The 6000-nt window shown below is 29.0% G+C and overlaps 1 protein-coding gene across 1 annotated transcript in view; it reads right to left on the minus strand.

Annotated features, from left to right (window-relative positions):
* Nucleotides 1–5659, minus strand: part of DOC2B (Double C2-like domain-containing protein beta) — an 86635-nt gene extending 80976 nt beyond the window's left edge. Inside the window, exon 1 of the mRNA XM_051215685.1 lies at nt 4791–5659. The gene's annotated coding sequence lies outside the window, so the exon portion shown is untranslated. The remainder of the gene's footprint in view (nt 1–4790) is intronic.
* Between the last annotated feature and the right edge of the window lie 341 nt (nt 5660–6000).

Consider the following 6000-nt stretch of genomic DNA (forward strand, 5'->3'; position numbering starts at 1 on the left):
CATTATTTCACAGAAAGTAGATCATAATAAAACAACAAGTTATTAAGTCTGTAACAAGCTTATCGAAAATTGTTTAAAAATATTTACAACTCTTAAGTATAAATTACGCAATCATGGAAACATTTTATGAACGAGATAAAGGAAACATATATGGAAGAGAGATGTGTAAGATCGACATAAATAATGGAAATATCATAAACCGATTAAAGTTGGATATTTATACATTGGAATTTCGGCTCAAATGTTTTATGATCAAGCATTTGCGTGCTAAACTGTAATTCATGAGTTCGATTCTAGTGTGCCGGGTCATAGATGTGCACAATGAACGAGTTCCATACTACGACAAAACGTTCATCTAGTACTTCCAAACTTTCAATGGTGGTCTAGCTAAGATCAACCAGTGGTTGAAATCATAAGAATACAAACAAGATAAAAGAGAGAAAAACACATATCAAAACAATTCACAAGATTAGAAAATAATTTAGAACGATGGTAAATTAAGGAACTGAACATAAAGAAGAGGTTTAAAGCAATGAATTACTGAAGACTCATTAATACACATATTACCTATTCACTTTTCTTCAGAAAAAGTCTGTTTAATTTTGTAAATAATTTGATTAAAGGTCTTGATGAAGGTAGATGACCAAAGTAGACCAGAATTTTAACAGTGTGACTACTGACTGGTTCTCATTCATTTTCAAATAACCAATTCGTTTAATTCTCAGGTATGTGTTTAGAAAGTACAAATTTTCTGCAATCAATAAAACATGTTTTATAGGGGCGAATAAACTGAAGAATGCACATTGACAGTTTACTCTTGGTTTTTAGTAACCTTTTTATCAGATAAGCAGTATTCTAATTCAGTACAAACTACACAGTAAAATATTATAACTACGATGGTATAGCATTAACAATAAACACCGTAAGGATCTAGTGACTCGGGATCTGAATCCAATTTGATCGTATGAATGTTATTGAAGTACACATGTCGTCTTATATCGTCTTAATTGTCATTAGTGAACAACGGAATTAGATGACTCAAATATGAGAAAAGAATTTCAAATACATATATTTTGCACAATCATTGATCTGGACAAACAATCCGACGAACAAAACGAAGAAATGAGATCAAAGAGAAATGGCACGCGATGGAGAAGGCATGTAAGTTAACTCCATTTAATCGAGCGTTAATCAATATTTAGAGCCAGATAAAAATAGGTTACAGACATGTTATGAGTAGTATAAGAAATGTACACATATATACTCATATAAGAACAGTCAAAATTGATAAGTGAATAATTAACAAGATCAAAATGTGACTCAAGAAAAATGAATAAACTGGTCTGTCCAAAAGCTAGAATACATTGTGTGGGCTTAACATAGTAACTAATACTACAATAAATAGTATCTTGTCTGCATTGTTCTATATTTTAATTAACGGTACATTGAGTTTCATTTGTAATGTTTGTCAATTATTTTTTTATTTCAAAAGAATTCCTACTATTTTAAACCATATTGAATTAAAAATAAAAATAAGTCAGTGTTGATTTGATTTTTTCTAGACAATATAATAAGTTTCTTTCATTTCTGAAAATCATCTTCAAAATCCTTCTAACTTAGTTAATATATGCAAATAATCAGAAGGGGTTTTGTGGAGATTTTAGTAATTTCAATAGTTGATTCAATCGAAGCTAGACCACCATCAAAAACCTAGAAGCACTGAACAGCCGTCTCGTCCTATTGTGGGACTTCTCAGCAGTGCGCATCTACGATCTCGCCCCCCTGCGAGATTTGAACCCAGGACCTATCAGTCTCGCGCACGAGCGCTTAACCATTCGACCACTGAGCCGAAATCCAACAGTGTGAACGTTTAACTTCAACCAGGTCTTTTGTGAGATATCAGCTCACTGGAGACGATGGTGGAGGGCGGCGCAATTTCGTGGATTGGTTGAAGTTAGACATTGACACAGTTGGATGTCGACAGGCTCAGTGGTCTGATAGATAAGCACTCGCGCGAGAAACTGATAGGTCCCGGGTTCGAATCTCTAGAGGCAGGATCGTAGATGCGCACTGCTGAGAAGTCCCATACAAGGACGAAACGGCCATCCAGTACTTCCAGGTTTTCGATGGTGGTCTAACTTCAATTGACTCATGACTTTAACTATTGAAATGACTAAAATCTCCACAAAACCTCTTCTGAAAATTTAAAATAATTTAATGTAAGCAAAATCTATTACATTTGATATTCATTTTTCTAGATGACTTAATGACAAAACTATTAACCTTATTACCATGACTATTATTATTATTATTATTATTATTCTGTTCTCCTTTTTTAAAACTATAAGAAATATTGTTCCTTTTTCGATCATTCATCATTTTTTTATTCTTTTACTCTGTCGAAGTCTCACTCTCTCGTTCTCGCTTTCTCTCTCTCTCTCTCTCGCACACACACACGCTTATTGCTTATGCTATATTCATTCTTATCTCATAAAAATATTGATTTTTGTTATATTGATCGTCAAAGAAAGATTACTCTCATCTATTCATTTATTCATTCTTCTTTTTATTCAATTGGGAGAACGAAAGAAAAATTATTACTTGTGGGAAAAAAAACAACAAATTTTATGATAATGAAATGGATTGTTGATAGGACATTTAGTAAATTGAGTAGATCACGGAAATGAGTATTAGGAATTGATTGTCAGAACAGATCCATTTAATGATTTATTAGTGGAGTTATGAAAAACTTTTTTTTGGAAATAACTTTTGTAGTGGATAATCTGATTTGAAATTGGTTATGTATTGAGTATTACTTACCTTATGAGGTAATGTTTGCTCACTGCTGAAGTGTCTCATAGCAGAAAGAAATGGTTGTCAATTGTTTCCTAGTTCCTAATAGTATCTTACCTGAGTTCAATCTGTGAGAAATATTAATTATAATTGGACGTTCGTCCAAATCACATTAACTTAGATTTCACCACTGACCAATACAAAATATATAATTGAATGCATTGAGGTATTAATTAGAATCTATAGTATGGATGATGAAATAAATACTCCTCTGATGTCTTTTCCTACTATCTCTTGTATCTTACTATAATCCATCCGTCTGTGTGTACGAGTTGAAGAGTAAAAGAATTGAGTACCAAGAAGTACTTGATAATGTTCAAAGGTAGTATTTGGTAACAATGCTTATAGAAACAGAAATCATTTTCGTTTACTTATTATTAGCAAGGAAAATCTGCGGTAATAACACTCTAAGAGATAAAGAAATTTAAGATTTATTGACAAGATACCCAATCAACCAATTTAAACTTACAATTAGTTGGTTACGAAACATTTAGAATGTGATATAAATGTGTATCAGTCTAAACTATCATAATACTCACCAGTACAACACGGAGAAATATGAATATCATCAATAATACAAGAGAAATAAACATTGTGAACATAGTCCAGTAAAAGGAAATAAAGTCAGTAAATATGAACTAAGAAAGAAAATTAAAGGCTAAAGTTTAATAGATAGATTATTACTACTTATATCTTTACTACAATGGCTGACTCTAAATCATATTACATAAAGTATTTAACCAGTAATTAGAATTATGATAAGACCTCAAATCATTAGGGTTTCACCTGTCAACGTACCATAAATCACTTGAGAATGACTTCATAAACTTCATGTTATATTTTAGTTTGACCGATCTTGGCCTTAGGTTTTTTCTAACCATCTTTTATACTGAATACTACTGAAAATTACATTAGACAATATAAAGTATTCAGTAATATAAGTCTACTCTGAAACCAGATGAATTTCTCTCAGCCATTTTGATTCGGTTGATTAATTTAAAGTAATAATTATTTCTAAGAACAAAACGGTAAAATAATACTTTCACCATGTACTGAAATAAAGTATCGATTAATAGAAAAGTTGAAAACGATTGACATTCTAAATAAATAATATTTTTTGTAATGTCCCAATGAGTAGAAAAATTAAATATACTGACGTTTCGTGACTCAGTGTAAGCTACTTCTTCAGAGAATTTGGTTATTTATTCTCTAAAGAAGTGGCTTACGATAAGTCACGAAACGTCAGAAAGTCTAGTTTTTTCTAACTCATTGGGATACTACGAATATATTATTTTATTTATTTATAAAAATCTACCCAATTCCTAATTTATTCGAAATTATCAAATCAAACCTTGGTAATGATACCTACAATTGACATTTGTTTAACTTCTACTCTAATTAGCAATAAATGACTATAATGTACATTTTAAAGTTTATCAACATTGTCTACTATGATGTATGTTTTAAAGTTGTTTTTACATTTAAAAATGAATAGTAAATAGCTGATGAATTTTATTTCATGTTTACATACTGAAGAGTCTTAAATAAGACAAAACTCTTGTTCTAAATTTTAATAATCAGTTCTATGTTTCCTTTCTACATTAGATTCAATTCACAATATCATTTGACTTGTCTTAAAAAAGAAAAAAATATATATTAATCATTTTCATTTATTATATAAAGAGGATATTTTATTGAAAATGAATTTCTCTTATTAAAACAACTAGATCTAATGAATCGAAACAAAACAATCATTTAATTTTATCAGTCTAACATTATTACACCTTAATTTTCCAGGTACTAGTTGTCATGACAACATTAAATTCAATATTCAATATCATACAATTAAAAAGCTCACTTTCTGGTGTTATCATTATTAGTGTTGTTGTTTTTTTCAAAAGAAAAAAAAGGAGAACAACTATTCATTAATGACTTACCTTTTTTTAAAAGTATTTACTTATTAATTATCCAAAATGCTAGAAAATGAAATCTGAATAGTTTTTCCGTGAAATTTTTAACATTTAAAACATTGTGATTGTTTGTTTGTTCACTTGTTTGTTTGTTTCTTTGTTTCTGACTTCATGATTATTTAATTAATCATAGATACTTTGAATGTTCAATGAAATCTATTCAACAATATCATGTCATATCATGAATATAAATATGATCAATATTTTTTTGTATAATCACTAGATATTGTAATGTTTTATGATTGTTATATTGAAACACTTTTATTAGTATCACCCCCCCGCGAAAAAATTATTATGTAACTCCTTTATTATTTGTTTATTGACTTTTTGGCATATCCAATCGAATTACTTGGTAACTAATAATGTATTTGAATAAATTTCATGTTATCAATTTTGTTCTTCTTTTTTTTGTTCTGATTTTTTTCAATATTAAAAATTGGAAACCTTGATTGTTTTTTTTGTTTTTCTGTTGTTGTTGTTGTTATTTATGATGATTATGTAATCTACATATACACAGTTATATAATCATGATACATCATTTCATAATCATTGAAAAATAGATGAGAACAATAAAAATCTAAAGGAAGAAAGAATGAAAGAGAGATTTTTTTCCCAAAAAATAAAAAAAGAAATTGGTCAGTATGATTATTCTTATTATCTTACAAGTTCATTTCTCATAATCCAATTAAAATTGATTTGTAAATTAGCAACAACAACCATAACAACAACAAAAATTGTTTTTCTATTTGTTTTTATTCACACATTTCTATATCTATATAAACATCTATGTTCACGTGTATTATGATTTTTCATATTCCATATATATGGAAGTGAATAGGCAAATGGGTAAGAGAGTAGAAGAAATAAATGTCTTGCTCTCTATGCCTATATATATATATGTATGAGTCTGTGTATGAATACATATATTAGTGGTCAATTATCGACCAACATGCATAAGCAATTCACTACTCAAATTGACCAATTAAAATGATCACAATTCTAACAATTGAATCTGCCTTCATAGATAGATAGATATGTCTGTAAATATGGTTAAAATGTAACCATTTATGATTTATAATGTAATAATAATGATCATTAATTATAAGCAAATTGTTTTTAGGATAAATCTTAAATAAATAAATAAATCATCTGCTCACTAGTGACTGACTTCAAGAGG

The sequence above is a fragment of the Schistosoma haematobium genome, chromosome 4, assembly GCF_000699445.3.
Source record: "Schistosoma haematobium chromosome 4, whole genome shotgun sequence".
In the NCBI taxonomy this organism is placed as follows: Eukaryota; Metazoa; Platyhelminthes; class Trematoda; order Strigeidida; family Schistosomatidae; genus Schistosoma; species Schistosoma haematobium.